General features: G+C 36.8%; 1 long non-coding RNA gene across 1 annotated transcript; it reads right to left on the reverse strand.

Annotated features, from left to right (window-relative positions):
* Nucleotides 1-5,755: 5,755 nt before the first annotated feature.
* LOC131484086 (uncharacterized) lies at nucleotides 5,756-14,340 on the reverse strand. The gene is made up of 2 exons (XR_009248012.1): nucleotides 14,239-14,340; nucleotides 5,756-6,056 (listed from the first exon to the last, which is right to left on the reverse strand). It is a non-coding gene; the product is annotated as an uncharacterized LOC131484086 (long non-coding RNA).
* Nucleotides 14,341-16,330: the final 1,990 nt, after the last annotated feature.

Below are 16,330 nucleotides of genomic sequence, written 5' to 3' on the forward strand. Positions count from 1 at the left end.
AAAGAAAATTAAAACATTTTATTTAAAAAAATATGACACTGAAAATCATAATCCAAAGTAACTGTACCAGTGTGAATAGGAACATCTTTTCTGTCTACAGGAGGCATATATTACATTCAAGATCAGATTTAAATTTATAGACTGCAGAGACTCTTTGGCTCAAAAAAATACTCGTAACAGATTTTTGTCATACAAAGAGACTCGATTCCAGAGAAAACTAATAATAAGACCATATGCTTATCATTTTATGACTTGACATTGAAAAATCTGCCTTCAATAATAAAGGTCACCCAAAGAAGTCCACTAGGTGACATGTCTAATGGCTCATTCTATATCTCGTACTCTAATCAAAACATGAAGAGTTAGAAATAGGAACCACTGATGATGCATTCACAACAGAAAAGGACTGTTGCATGGCTGTGTTCTCACCAATGGACAATATCTTGCAACCAGAATTTTGCTTCTCTTCTAGGTTTAGTTGTTATGGAAAGGAGTGTAGAAACACTCAGGGTAAGATCTAGACAATCATGAGCAGTAAAATCTGTCCTTTCCCCAGCCATGGAAACCACAGCTATTCAACAAATATTTAATGAGCTTTTGCCACTTGCTTCATACTATGGTAGGATCTGATGATACAAAGAACACAAGAAACATCGTCCTTATCCTCAAAGGACGTATATTGTGGTGGAAACTGCCCTGTTCTTACAGTATGCCCCAGCAAGAGCTACAATGGTGGTGAAAAGTATATCCTAAATCTATGCAGAAATAATCTGGGAGTCAAGGTTTTAATATTAGCATTTGTCTTAAAAGGCACGGGGTGGTCTGTTAAATAATCTGCTAATGCTATGATTTGCGTGTTTGTGTCCTCCCTAAATTCCTGGTAAAATCCTTACCGCTAAAAGTGATGATATTAGGAGGCAGGGACTTTGACAGATGATTATATCATGGGGGTAGAGGCCTGGTGAATGGGATTAGTGCCCTTATAACAAATCTCACAGAGCTAGCTAGCCCCTTTCACCAGGTGAGCATTCAAGAAGTCTGACACTCAGAAGAGGACCCTCGCTGAGACATAACCATGCTAGCGCCTTGGTCTTAGACTTCCCAGCTCCCAAATACAAGTCTGTGGTATTTTGCTACACAGCCAAATGGATGAAGACAGCTAATATGTTAAATGTGTGTATCATCTGGAGATTGATGAGGCATTGTAAAAGAAAATGTTTATCAAAGTTTAAGGCACCAAACAAAGATGATGAAATTTTCTGAAAGAGCCATCATCCAATTCATTCACTGATGTTGGTATAATTTGATTAAAAGTGGACAGCTTAAAAATACCATACACCTACCTAAAATATGCAAATGTATAAAGGTGAAATTAGGTATCTAACACATCAAGATCAAATATGGGCTATTCCAGGAATACAAAGAGACCTCTGTATATTATTTTGGTATATTAATACAATCATTCACATGGATGACGGAAGGTATTTTAAAGAATTCATCATTCATTCAGAAGGGAAAGAAATTTTCTTGACTTGATAGAATATCAGAAAGCAATAGCAAATTCTATACTATAACAGTGTCCCCTCCAGTATTTCCAACGTGAAGAACAAAACCTATCCTTTAGCTTTATTGTGGTGACTAAGGTCATGCCCTTAAGATGCTTGAAACATGCTTGATGCATGGCAAATAGTCTTTTTTACCTTTTACATGTAAAAGTGTTAAAATAATTCTTAGTTCACGAGTCATATCAAAAAGGCCAAGGACCTGATTTGGTCATGGGCCACAGTTTGCCAACCTTTAATCTGGAAGTCTAAAACCAGCAAAAAATACGTATCAAAAATTAAAGCCAAAAAAAATGCATTTGCAAACAAGAAACCCTCAATAATATTCAAGGATTGAAAACATACCAACTAATATTCAGATGCAAATTGTATTCAAGTAAATACCAAAAACAAAAATATATTCCCAAAACACAAACATTTGGGAATTAAGCAGTATCTTTTAAATAACCCTGGGTCAAAAAAGAAGTATGAAAATTAGAAAATATTTAAATGATAAGTAAAACAATCAGTAAAATTTATGGGCTATGTCAATCTCTATGTTAGAAAAGAATTATTAAATTATTTTTCATTTTTATAGAGGTATAAATGACATAACATCAATTTCAGATAGAAAACATAAGAATTTCATATTTGTATGCATTACAAAATGATCACCACAATAATTCTACTTAACATCCGTTACTTTATATAGTTACATATTTTTTCTTGTAATGAGAACTTTTAAAATCTATATACCTAGCAACTTTCAAATATGCAACACAGTATTATCAACTATAGTTGCCATACTGCATAATACACCCCCATGACTTATTTATTTTATAACTAGAAGTTGATTATCTTTTAGTCCTTTTTACCCATTTCTCCTACCCTACAACCTCTGCCTCTGGCAACCACCAGTCTGTTCCTGTATTTATAAGCTTGGTTCTATTTTCTTGTCTGTTTTGGTTTTTATTTAGATTACACATATACGTGAGTTCATACTATATTTATTTTTCTCTAAAATTATTTTGCTTAGCATAATGCCCTCAAGATCCATCTACATTATCATAAATGACAGGATTTCATTCTTTTTATGGCTAAATAATATTCTGTTGTGAGTTTGTGTGTGTGTGTGTGTGTGTGCATATATCTTTTCTAATTAGTGGTTTTGTTTTATGCGAATAACTACCCAAAAGTGGAATTGCTGGGTCATATAGTAATTCTATTTTTAATTTGTTGAGGAATCTCCACACTGTTTTCCACAGTGGCTGCACCAGTTTACATTCCTACCAACAACGCATGTTTTCCCTTTTCTCCACATTCTTGCCAACACTTGTCATTTCTTATCTTTTTCATTGTAGCCATTTCAATAGGTGTGAGGTGATATCTCACTATGGTTTTGGTTTGCATTTCCCTGATGATGAGTGATACGAGCATATTTTCATGCACCTGCTGGCCGTCTGTAAATCTTTAGAAAAATATCATTTGGATATTCTGCCCATTTTTAATTGGATTATTTGGTTATTTTCCTAATGAGTTGTATGAGTTCTTTACATATTTTGAATATTTACCCCTTAACAGATAAATGATATGCAAATATTTTCTCCCATTCAGTAGGTTGCCTTTTCATTTTGCTGATGGTTTCCTTTGCTGTGCAGAAGCTTTTTAGTTTGATGTGGTCCCTATCGTTTATTTTTGCTTTTCTTGCCTGTGCTTTTGGTGTCAGATCCAAAAACATCATTGCCAAGATGAGTGTTGAAGAGCCTACTACCTATGGTTTTTCTCTTTGGCTTTTATGATTTCAGGTTATACATCCAAGTCTTTAATCCATTTTGAGTTAATTTTTGTGAATGGTGTAAGATAGTCATCCATTTTCATTCTTTTACATGTGGCCCTCCAGTTTTTTCAACATTATTTATTGAATAGACTGTCCTTTCTCCATTGTATATTCTTGCCTCCTTTGTCATGAATTAATTGACCATATATGCATGGGTTTATTTCTGGGCTTTCATTTTGTTTCATTGATTTGTATGTTTGTTTTTGTGCCAATATCATACTGTTTTGATTACTGTAGTTTTTTAATATAGTTTGTAATCAGAGAGTGTAATGTCTTTAGTTTTTCCCCAGGTTGCTTTGGCTATTTGGGGTCTTTTGTGGTTTCTCACAAATTTTAGAATTCTTTGTTCTAATCCTCTGAAAAATGCCATTGAATTTTGAGAAGGAACACATTGAAACCAAAGATTTCTTTGAGCCATATGGATATTTTAACACTAAGAATTCTTCTAATCCATAAGCACAGGATATCTTTCCATTTATTTGTGTCCTCTTTAGTGTCTTTGTTTAGTATCTTCTGATTTTTTAAATATTTTATTTAGTTAGTTAGCATATAGTACAACAATGATTTCAGGAGTAGAATCCTTAATGCCCCTGATCCATTTAGACCATTCCCCCACCCACAACACCTCAAGAAACCCTGTTTTTCTCTATAGTAAGAGTCTCTTACGTTTTGTCTCATGCCCTAATTTTATATTCTTTTCTCTTCCCTACTCTTATGTTCATCTGTGTCTTAAAGTCCTCATATTAGTGAAGTCATATGATATTTGTCTTTCTCTGACTGACTAATTTCGCTTAGCATAATACCCTCTAGTTCCATCCATGTAGTTGTGATTGGCAAGATTTCATTCTCTCTGATTGCCAAGTAATACTCCATTGGATATATATATGCCACATCTTCTTTATCCATTCACCCATCAATGGACATTTGGGCTCTTTCCATACTTTGGCTATTGTAGATACCACTGCTGTAAACATTGGGGTGCATGTGCCCCTTTGAAACAGCATCCCTGTATCCGTTGGATAAATACCTAGTAGTGCAGTTGCTGGGTCGTAGGGTAGTTCTATTTTTAATTTTTTGAGAAACTGCCATACTGTTTTCCAGAGTAGCTGCATCAGTTTGCATCCCCACCATCTGTGAAAAGAGATAATCTTTCTTCACATCTTTGCCAACATCTGTCGTTGCCTGAGTTGTTAATGTTAGCCGTTCTGACAGGTGTAAGGTGGTATCTCATTGTGGTTTTGATTTGTATTTCCCTGATGATGAGTGATGTTGAGCATTTTTTCATGTGTCGGTTGGCCATCTGGATGTCTTCCTTGGAGAAGTGTCTATTCATGTCTTTTGCCCATTTCTTCACTGGATTATTTGTTTTTTGGGTGTTGAGTTTGAGAAGTTCTTTATAGATTTTGGCTACTAACCCTTAATCTGATATGTCATTTGTAAATATCTTCTCCCATTCTGTTTGTTGCCTTTTAGTCTTGCTGATTGTTTCCTTGGCTGTGCAGAAGCTTTGTATTTTCACAAGGTCCCAATAGTTCATTTTTGCTTTTGTTTCCCTTGCCTCCAGAGATGTGTTGAGTATCTTCTGATTTATAATGTACAGATATTTTACCTCCTTGGTTAAATTTATTCCTAGATATTTTATTCTTTTTGATATACTTATAAATGGCATTACTTTCTTAATTTCCCTTCCCGGTAGTTCATTATTACTGTATAGAAATGCAACAGATTTTTGTAAATTGATTTGGATCCTACAACTTTACTGAATTTATTTGTTTATGTTTATTCTGGGGGTTTTTTGCGAAGTTTTTTGGGTTTTCTATATAGAATATTGTGTCATCTCAAATAGTTGTAGTTTTACTACTTTTTCCAGTTTGGATAACTTTTATTTCTTGTCTATTTTTCCCAATTGCTGTGGCTAGACCTTCCAATACTATGTTGAATATAACAAGTGATGAGCGTGGGATCCTTTTCTTGTTGCTCATGTTAGACAGAAAGCTTTCAGCTTTTCACCATTGAGTATGATAATAGCTGTGGATTTGTTAAATATGGCCTTTGTTATGTTGAGGTATGTTTTTTCTATACCCAGCTTGTTGAGAATTGCTATCATAAATGGATGTTAAATTATGTCAAATGTTTTTTCTCCGTTATTGAGATAATTATATAATTTTTATCTTTTGTTAATGTGGTATGTCTCATTGATTTGCAGATATTGAACAATTCTTGAATCCCTGAAATAAATCCCATTGGGTCAGGTGTGTGATCCTTTCAATGTACTGCTCAATTTATTTGGTGAATATTTTATTCAGGAATTTTGCATATATGTTCATCAGAAACATAGGCCTATAATTTTCTTATGGCATCCTTGTCTGATTTTTGGGGGGGCAATGCTGGCCTCATATAATGAGTTTGGAAGTGCTTCTTCCTCTTCTGTCTTTTGGAAGAATCCAAGAAGTATTGGTGTTAATTCTTTAAGTGTCTGCTAGAATTTACCAGTGAAGCCATCTGGTTCTGAACTTTTTTTGCTGGGAGATTTTTGATTACTGATTCATTTTCCTCATTATTAATCTATCTGTCCGTATTTTTAATCTCTTCATGAATTAGTCTTGGGAGGCTGTTTCTAAGAATTCATCCCTTAGGAAGAATTATGTTAAATCATTGGTCTCAGTTTCCATAAGAAGCTGTAAAGAAGATAAAAATAACCATTAAGATAATGTTGACTTCTAATCAAAAAGAATGAATGTCAGAAGACAATGGATTAGCATAATTAAAAAGCTAAGAGAAAAAAAATAAAGTTTGTTGATCCAAAACAGAAATTAACAAATAAAATAGGACTCAGGAAATATTTTAAGATTTGCAGGCCAAGAGATAAAACCAAGCAACTGTTTTTTACCAAAACCTGAGACAAAATGAAGAGCAACTTAAGCCTAAGAAAGAAAACACAAATGTAAAAGTGAAAAACAATAGGGCAATAATGGACTAACCATAGAGAGTATCAACAAAGAGAAATACGGTTGTGATAAGGTTTGAAAAATTGATAAAACTCCAGGAAGATTTATCAAGGAAAAAAATAGAGAAAGCATAAATTATCAACATCAGGAATCAAAAGGGAAAATATACCAGATGATACAAATATTCAAAAGAATTTACAGATAAATCAATAAAGGAAAGTTATCTGCAACATTTTGTCAATTAACCTGAAAACTAAGATGAAATGGAGTAATTTCTTCTAAAATACAACTTAGCCAAATTGAGCCCAGATGAACTTTTAAAACGAAGTACCCCATATCTATGAAAGGCTGTTTATGTCATCGTAAACTGTCTCACATGTACAAAAAGATCTCCAGCCTGTGGTGGCTTCAATGCTGAATTCATTCATATATTCATGGAAGAAATGATAAAAATCCTACACAAACTTTCAAGGAAGGCAAAATGTTTCCCAACTCATTTTAAAAATCCAGGAAATTAAAAGACTGGCAATATCCTATGTTTGTGAGAATAGAAACAATTCCCAACATTGATGCGCTGCTGATAATTGTAGAATGGAATGACCACTTTAGTAATTTTCTACAAATTTACGTGTGGAGCTACACTGTATCCCAGCACTTTTACTCCCACGCATTTTTGCACAAAAATCACCATCACGATCATCATTATCATCATCATCAGAGCAGTCTTATTCATAGTAGCCAAAGTCTGGAAACAATCTATCAAAGGAAAATGGGGAAATACACTGTGGTATATTTATTCCATGGAATACTAGTTAGTAATGAAGACAAAAGAACTGTTGAAATACACAACATGGATGCATCTCACAAATTAATGATGAGTGAAAGAAGCCAGACACAAAAGAACAGATACTTTATTATATTAAGTTTTATTTATTTTTTTAATATGAAATTTATTGTCAAATTGGTTTCCATACAACACCCAGTGCTCATCCCAACAGGTGCCCTCCTCAATACCCATCTTCCACCCACCCCTCCCTCCCACCCCCCATCAACCCTCAGTTCTCAGTTTTTAAGAGTCTCTTATGTTTTGGCTCCCTCCCTCTCTAACCATTTTTTTTCCTTCCCCTCCCCCATGATCGTCTGTTAAGTTTCTCAGTATATTAAGTTTTAAAATGGTTATAATGAGCCTTTAATAGTAGAATTCAGAACAGTGGTTGGTTCAGAAGCACACAGGACCTTTTTAGGTAATTATAATACTCTAGATCTTGCTTTTGGTTTACATCATGTAACGTTATTGAACTAAATACTTAAGATCTGCCCATTTTACACTTTGTAAACCACACCCTGAAAAGTATCATAAAACAATAAAAACAAATATAAAACAAAATCAATATGTGCAATGTTATGTAGAAACATTGTGAATATATTTAATGCCACTGAACTGTAGGTACACTTGCAGATGGTTAAAATGACTGATATTGTGTTATGTATATTTGACTACAATTTTAAAATGTTGTATAGGAAATAATCGTGAATTATCCCGACACTGATGCCAGTGGTCATGATGGAAAGTAATTTAGGAGGACAGGAGCGCAGGAAATTTTACCTATAACCTGCCAGCTTCACCACTTACCTGTAAACATCCAATTTCCTCATTTGCAGTATTTTCTTTTCCATGGGAAAAATGCAAAAATAAGTATATGACAAGTTACTCTTAATCTCCTTACCTTTCAAACTCCTGTATTTATCTAGTGATTATAAAATATTCCAAAAATATTTTGGAAAATTATTTTTCCAAAAAAGTCTAAATCTGAGCAAAAATTACCTCTCAGGCTTTCCTCCTGCCCCATACCCGCCCTTCCTCCCCACCCTATTCACCCCAACCTATTCACCCCCTCATTGTAGTATCTACAAAGGAATCTTTAATTAACTCATGGTACCGCATCTTTAAGTTGGAGGAATGTTTTCTGTGACTTTTGGTCAGTGACTTTGCTGGAGAGGGGCAGGGATTTTAGCATCCCTTAATGAGCTTTAACTACAACTAAAGTACTTGGTTTTACTAATGACTCTGATGTTTCCCTGACTCAAGTTCCCTGGAACTATAAATTCTTCATTGGCCTATGTTCCTTCAAAGATAGAAATTTCTCTCATATATGGTTCTTTCTCCCTTTCTTCCCTTCCTTCCTTTCTTCCCTTTTCTCCCCCTCTCCCTTCTTTTTCTCCCCCTCTTTGTCATTGTCTTTCTCCTCCTCCCCCCTCCCTCTCCTTCACCTCCCCCTTATCCAAGAGAGGCTTGCTTTAGGTTGGGAACCCATAGTTCTGCATCCCTGATCTAAGAGTGAACTGGAGGTTCACAGGACCTCACTGGAAATGCAGTCCAGCTTTGGAACATCTCAGTCTCTTAAAGCCCTCTCTGGAGGAAGACAGCACTGTCTGAGGCCTCAGATTACTTCTATAACCAATTCTGCAATTGCAGTATCGGGCACAAACTAAACAATAGTTAAGCACCAAAGGAGGCATGAACACATCAAAAAAATGAGCAGAAATGTCACGTAACATAATCAGGCTCAAAGGAGTTCCAGAAATTAATGTCAACAAGACGCAGATTTTAAGATAAGAATGAATCAGTCAATCAAACAAATGGTACTTCTCTTTCTAAAAATCACCCTTAATAAATTATCCTAGGAAGGGAATCCTAAGAGAAATAAGAAGTGAGTCAAGCGTTCAGAGATGCTTAGTCTTCAAGTGGTGTTTCTGGGCACTGAAGGAACCACCTTACCAAGGCTCTGGTGTGGGATAGTCATTGGGATGGGAGGGGGAAGGACACCAGTGAGAATGCAAAGGGAGGATTAGGGAGTGGAATCTCACATTGCTCACACTCTGCTTTAGGTAATGGGTCTAAAAAGGGATCCCAGTGTCTTGTGCCTTTTTCTGGAGGCAATTCAGGAGTAGTGATCTAGACCTTCAAAGCTTGAAGGGCTCTCTGGGACTTGAAGAAAGAGAGAGGACATATTGACAATTGGAGAAATACAAGACTTACATGAAAATTCTGGAGTTACAACCATTCAGAAGATAATAGTTTGGGTACCCTCCAACATTCAGACTCAACCATAGCACTACAGCATTACTCATCACAGTATCGTTATTGCCTACTTGACTCTGAGCTTCATGGTACCCGGACCTATGTCTCTCTTACTGTGTTTTTCCCAGAGATCTAAAAAAGGGTTGATGCAGAAATTTATAGTCACAAAACATTCAGCATTAGGTTAGGCTCTCATTAGCATATGTTGAAGTTAGTTAAACTGAACTGTATTGAGATTAAGTAACCTATGCAGAACCACTCAAGTCAGTGAATAAAGTGGTACTCAATTGAATTCAACAATGAATAATATAGCTAATGTTTATACAACACCACGTATACCAAGCACTATTCTAAGAATTTTACATATACTAAGTTTTAAGTCCATTATCATTTCACTACTAGGTATTTTGAGATCTTCATTTTTACAAATAAGAACACTAGGGGTGCCTGGTTGGCTCAGTCGATTAAGCATCCGACCCTTGATTTGGGCTCAGGTCTTGATTTTGCAGTTAGTGAGTTCAAGCCTCACGTCGGGCTCTGCACTGACAGTGTGAATCCTGCTTTGGATTCTCTCTCTCTCTGCCACCCCCCCCCCCCCGCCCCATCTCTTTCTTTCTCAAAACAAATAAACTTTAAAAAAAAGAAAGAAAATAAGTATACTAAATCACAGAAAGGCCAAGTAATTTTCTCAGACTCATGTGACTAGGGAAGGGGTTATATTCGAAGGTAGGTGGTCAGGCCCCAGAGCTGAAGCTGTCAACTACCACATCCAATTCAATGGAAAAATAAATATTAAGGACTCAATCATAGATTTCTTCTTTCTAGGCGCGTTCATTATACAATGCTGCCCCCTTTCCAAATGCAATCAATTCAGTTGGAACTTTGTCCTGACTCTGAAAATTTTTCTCTTTGCAAAAGGCTCATATTAAATATTTTAATTTATTTTCATAACCATTTAGTAGGTTAAGCATTGTATTTCTTTTTTTATAATATATAATGTGCTAAATCAAAATGTGCTGTTACCTAAACGAGTTGGGTTTTAGTTGGTTTTTAGTCAGTTCCATCCTATCCAACTTCAACCAAACCAAGTAAATGGATAGTGCTTTCTCTCTGCATAAAGTTTTGCTTAAAACATGTTTGATTAACTTGCTAGACATACTAAATAAATCTTTTCCAAAGGGCTTCAGATTTTTCACACGTAAATATGGCCTATTTTGCAATTATGGCATACAATATTTACAATGGCATACAGGTTGGACTCTACCATTTTTGCAAATGGTCTGGTGGCTTTTAATTTTTTTTAAGTTCATTTATTTGTTTTGAGAAAGAGAAAGAGTGAGAGTTGGGGGAGGGGCAAGGAGAGAGGGAGAGAGAATCGCAAGCAGGATCTGCACTGTCAGTGCCCCCTACATGGGGTTTGAACTCACACATTGCAAGATCATTCGTGACCTGAGCTGAAATCAAGAGTTGGACACTTAACTGGGACACCCATGCGCCCCTGGTCTGGTGACTTTTAAACTACTGATTTCAGTTAAGAGTCCACTGCCAACATTGGGTACTTTTCCTGTTGAAGGCCATTGTGGTGTGTTTGTCAAAATACTAAATTATGTTTTCTGTTCTATTCATACATAGTTTTAAAGATATTAACTTGCCGTGTCAGAATGCCAATTTCAACTAAGTATCAAATATATGCTACATATCTGTAGTTTGATGGAATCAGCATGTATAAAGTCTTCTATTCTCAAATTTATTTAGACATCAATATTCTTTTTAGCCAGAAATGTGAAAATTGGTATCTGCTTAAGCCCAATATAGAGCATAAGGAGGATTTTCATAGAATGCAAACACCGTTTACTCAAATTTAAATTGAAGGAAGTAGACTAAGATAATATAGTATATGAAAAAAATTGCATATTGCTGGCAATACACAGTGAACCCAATTGGAGAAACCTCTTCATATTATTAAGCAGCCTGATGTGAGAGCAAAGCTTTTTAGCACAATGAGAAATGTATTCCCTTATGGGATGAAATATCCCATTAGTGCAAATGTGGCCCTGAACTCTGTATGAAGATGAACCTGAGGTCAAAAGCAATGCAATCTGTGGAACCCAATTCAACCACCTTCCAGCTAATATTGTACAATTGAAGGCTTTTGTGGGTTCATCATTTCTTATCCCCCATTGCAATTCCCGAAGGTCAGGACTGCTTTAATTGCACTTAAATAAAACTAAATACAAGGAGAGTACTAGTACAAAGGACTTGGTGGGGCTTTTTGTTTGTTTGGGGGTTTTTTTACTGATTTTATGGCTTTCTTTAAGTGACATGAATATTCCACTGAGAAAGAATCTACATTATCACAGACAGTGATCACCATGTCCTGTATCTCCCATCACCATTCTTCATCCTTTTCCATGGATGCAATAGAAAGTCAGCCTGTAAGGACCACAGCAACGTGGTTGCTTCCCCTATGGCTTGCAGTTGGGCTGGTCAATCTGGAGCCCGAAAGATCAAAAGGAAAGAAAAGAGTGCAGTTGGGTTGCCTTGGGATGGTCCTCTTCCTCGACAGCATTATGATTTCCTCAAAACACATGATTTTCTTTTTTCAAGTTCTAGTGCCCTTATCTCCACTCCTCCCTTTGCTCTTAGGGGTGACCACATCCCTATTGATATTAGCCCCAAACGTCTACCTCTTGAAATTTCTCTCCAACCTGATCACCACTTTTCCATACTCACTTTATGAAACATAGTCCCTTTCTCCCCCCTACCCCCCATCAGGTTCTACTTGGGGCCCTGATTTATAAAACTTCACAACATAAGAAAAAACATTTTACAATAGCATTTAGAAGTTGTATTAAAATTCCTCTGTGAGTCAGGACTAATGACATATCTTTAAAAAAAATAAAAGAAGTCCTTTAACAAGAGATACTTTCTGTTTTCTTGGATGATGCAGGGTATTCTAAATTTTTAAAACTTCCCTTTTCCTTATACAAGTGGTTTAAAACATTTTAACTGAAATAACCAAAGAACTTACTGAATCTTTTTCTTATTCCTTACTGGGAAATATAAATGGCATATCAACCTCTAACTTCAAAGACTATGCTTCATTTTATCGAGCACTTGTTATATACCAGGAACTCTGCTAAGGTATGGAGATGTAATGATTGATAAGAAAGTGATCCCTGCCTCTAAGGAGCTCAGATGTATAAGCTGATAAGTATAATGGTATGTGATAAGTATGCTGATGAATAAGAGAAAGAACATTATAGAAACTCAATTTGGGAATATAAGAGTTTCTTGCAGTAAGAGGGATTATTTTAAGAGATGTAAGAAATTGAACCTGTTTATGGCCTTTAGAGAAGGAGCAAAATCCTGGAAGAATGCCAGAGTATTGAATTAAGAGTAAGAAGGGGCGCCTGGGTGGCTCAGTCGGTTGGGCATCTGGCTTCAGCTCAGGTCATAATCTCGCAACTCGTGGGTCCATGTCCCGCGTCAGGCTCTGGGCTGGCAGCTCAGAGCCTGGAGTCTGCTTTGAATTCTGTGTCTCCCTCTCTCTCTGCCCCTCCCTGCTCTCTCTCTCTCTCTCTCTCTCTCTCTCTCAAAAATAAGAAATAAACATTGAAAAAAAGAGTAAGAAAAAAATTAAGGTGTCATAAGCTAATGACATACCTTAAAAAAAAAATGAAAGTACTTTAACAAGAGATACCTGCTGTTTACTTGGATGATGCTGGGTAGAGTATTCTAAATTATTAAAATCAATTTAAGTGCTACAATCCAGAAGGACACTATCTCAACCTGAGGATTTATTATCACTCAGCCATCTGTGACCAACAGTCCCTACAGAATTGTTCCAAATTTATTTTCCGAAGTTCAATCCATGATAGAAAAAAAAACCTGGCACCTTTTCAGTAGGGGAACATCTGGATTCATTTTGAACAGGTAAGAACCAGATACCTGATATTTTAAATTTTTAATGACCATAAGGAATAATGTGGAAATATTTTCTTCTGTTGTAATAGAGGAGAAAGAATTACCTAAGTAAACTGGAAGAATACTAAAAGTGCTTGGGGTGGGGTGGGGGGGGGTGTTTAATTTACGTTTGTAGTCCCCGACGTTGTTTAAAATGAAAGACTGGTAATTTAAAAGATTATCTTGAAAACGCATTTCAAATCTGCATATCCGCAAGCTAGGTAACATGCATCTAGTATGATTGACAAAGGGATGGAGAGCAAAATATTACAGAAAAATTGTGACCAGGGAACTAGGCACATGAGAGTTCACAGAACCATGAGGTTGAATCTATTGCCAGCAGTCTGGAAACATGGGGAAAATTTGCCCAAATGACCACTTTCCCATGGGCCCTTAACGCTTCCCCGAGTCCACTATCGGGGTTAGACCAGACAGGCGTGTAGCTTCTCATCTTTAAACCCCCTTTACAATAAGCAGTGAGTACCACACCCTGTGTTTTTCATTCACCCTCCAGAGCCACTGTCACTTGTTACCTGCAAAAGCGAGGGAGGGCAGCGTCCTCCCAGGCTACAAGACCAGAAGCAAAGCAGGCCTCCATGCTGCTCCCTCCCAGACTTGAGTGTCTGTGTCCCCCCACAGAGGCCATATGTTGAAACCTGATCCCCAATGTGATGGCATTTGGAGGTGAGGCCTCTGGGAGGTGATTAAGTCAGAAGATGCTTCCACGTGAATTAGATCAGGGCCCTTTTAAGAAGAGAACCCGGAGAACTCGCTCACCCCTTCACCAACGTGAGGACACAGTGAGGACAGAGATGTCTGTGAACCAGGAATCAGTGCCTCACTAGACACAGAATCTGCAGGTACCTTGATCTTGGACGTCCAGCCTCCAGAACTGTGAGAAATTAATTCCTGGGTTTTTTTGTTTGTTTGTTTTATAAACCACCCGACCTATAGTATTCTGTTATAGCAGCCGGAACTCTTACAGAGTGCTGTGACCTTTGTGACATCATCCACATAGGAGAGGTGGGGATTAACATGTCAGGAAGGTAGCTCTCAACAGGGTGACCACATCAGAGCCAGGGGTGCAGGGACCCTTGTGAAAAGGCAACCTCTGTGCCCATGGACGGCAAGAGGAGCTCCAAGGACTTGGCCTTACCACGAGGAACTGTGACCATCCCTCCCTTCCTCAAATGTAATGGGATTATCTGCAGCTAATAGGTGCAGAATTACATTATGTTGTTATTATAAACTGTATAAATCTAATGAGATTAAAATTTTTTTCAACTTTCAGTCACTTCCGAGTGTGTGTGTGTGTGTGTGTGTGTGTGAATCATTTGTTTTGGATTGTTCTTTTAAACTAGCCCTATCAGTATAATTTCATCTCTTTGCATACTAATGTCACATCATGCTAAGTATAATGGAATTTAGTCATAAGGTGACCCAACATACAACTTCCAAGTGTTTAAGAGAGGTTTCAGAGATTGTACAGTATTTGTGTTTTGATAGAGGAAAATTTAAATATTTGTTCTATTCTTTCCAGGTTAGTAAGTCAAAAAAGTTTAGGAAATTTATAGAGAAATGCTGTAGGTTTGGTTTAACACAGTGAGTCTTATAGCTTAGATTAAGTAGACAGAATTAATTTACTCAAACAGGGTAATACCCATGCAACAGTGCTTCCCCCCTGGTTTCAAAGGCAAGGTATGGGAATAAACTCATTGTTTTAAACAGTGAGTAGCATCAGTACCGTCTTTTTTTTTTTTTAATTTTTTTTTAACATTTATTTTTGAGACAGGGAGAGACAGAGCATGAACGGGGGAGGGTCAGAAAGAGAGGGAGACACAGAATCTGAAACAGGCTCCAGGCTCTGAGCGGTCAGCACAGAGCCCGACGCGGGACTTGAACTTGCAGACCGAGATCATGACCTGAGCCGAAGTCGGATGCTTAACCGACTGAGCCACCCAGGCGCCCCAGTACTGTCTTTTTTTATAACTCATGTCTTGATTCAACATACAGTGTCTCTTTACTCTTTTTTGGAGAGAGAGAGAACATGCGCAGGGGAGGAGCAGAGGGAGAGGGAAAGAGAGAATCCCAAGCAGGCTCCATGCCCAGTGCAGAGCCCCATGTGGGACTCGATCTCGAAACCGTGAGATCATGACCTGAGCAGAAATCAAGAGACAGATGCTCAACTGACTGAGCCACCCAGGCACCCCACATAATGCATCTTTAAAATAACTCTTTTTCCTTACAAAGGATCCATGCTCATTTCACAAAAGAATTTTCTTAACCACATAATGTTTCTTAACTACTTGAGATATTTTAAGACATTTAAATATATTTCAAATGTTTCCTCCAATTTTTATTGTTAAATCCTGAAGTTTCTAATTAACACAAAGTTCTTTCTTATAACTATTTTCTGTTTTAGACTGAATGAAAATTCACTGTCTACACATTAGTGTAATGCAAATGTAGGTAATTTAAAGCCATTATTGCTTTAAAAAATGATAGCCCTTTATACTGTAATAATTTAGCCACATATTACACTTTGATCCTTTTATTTATTGAGCAACCACTAAGAGCAGACATTGTGTTCTGTGGTTATGAATATGAACAATATAAAACTCTACAAAGTGCTTAGCAAAACACACACACACACACACACACACACACACACAAAATGCCCAGTTAAATATGAATTCCGGATAAATAATCTTTAGTACAAATGTATACCAATATTTCATAGGACATACTGACACTAAAAAAATCATTTGTTCATCATAAATTCAAATTTAACTGGGTATCCACTATGTTATCTGGCAAGCCAATTATGATATAATAGAAGAGTAACAAAAACCATTATTTCTTCTAGTAAACGTAAACAGTTGTATTAGCGCTGTAAAACAGGAACGTAACCGTTCTATACAAGTTCAGACTTGGGAGATCAGAGGATACATTAACG

This window comes from Neofelis nebulosa, chromosome 8 (genome assembly GCF_028018385.1).
Source record: "Neofelis nebulosa isolate mNeoNeb1 chromosome 8, mNeoNeb1.pri, whole genome shotgun sequence".
Lineage (NCBI taxonomy): Eukaryota > Metazoa > Chordata > Mammalia > Carnivora > Felidae > Neofelis > Neofelis nebulosa.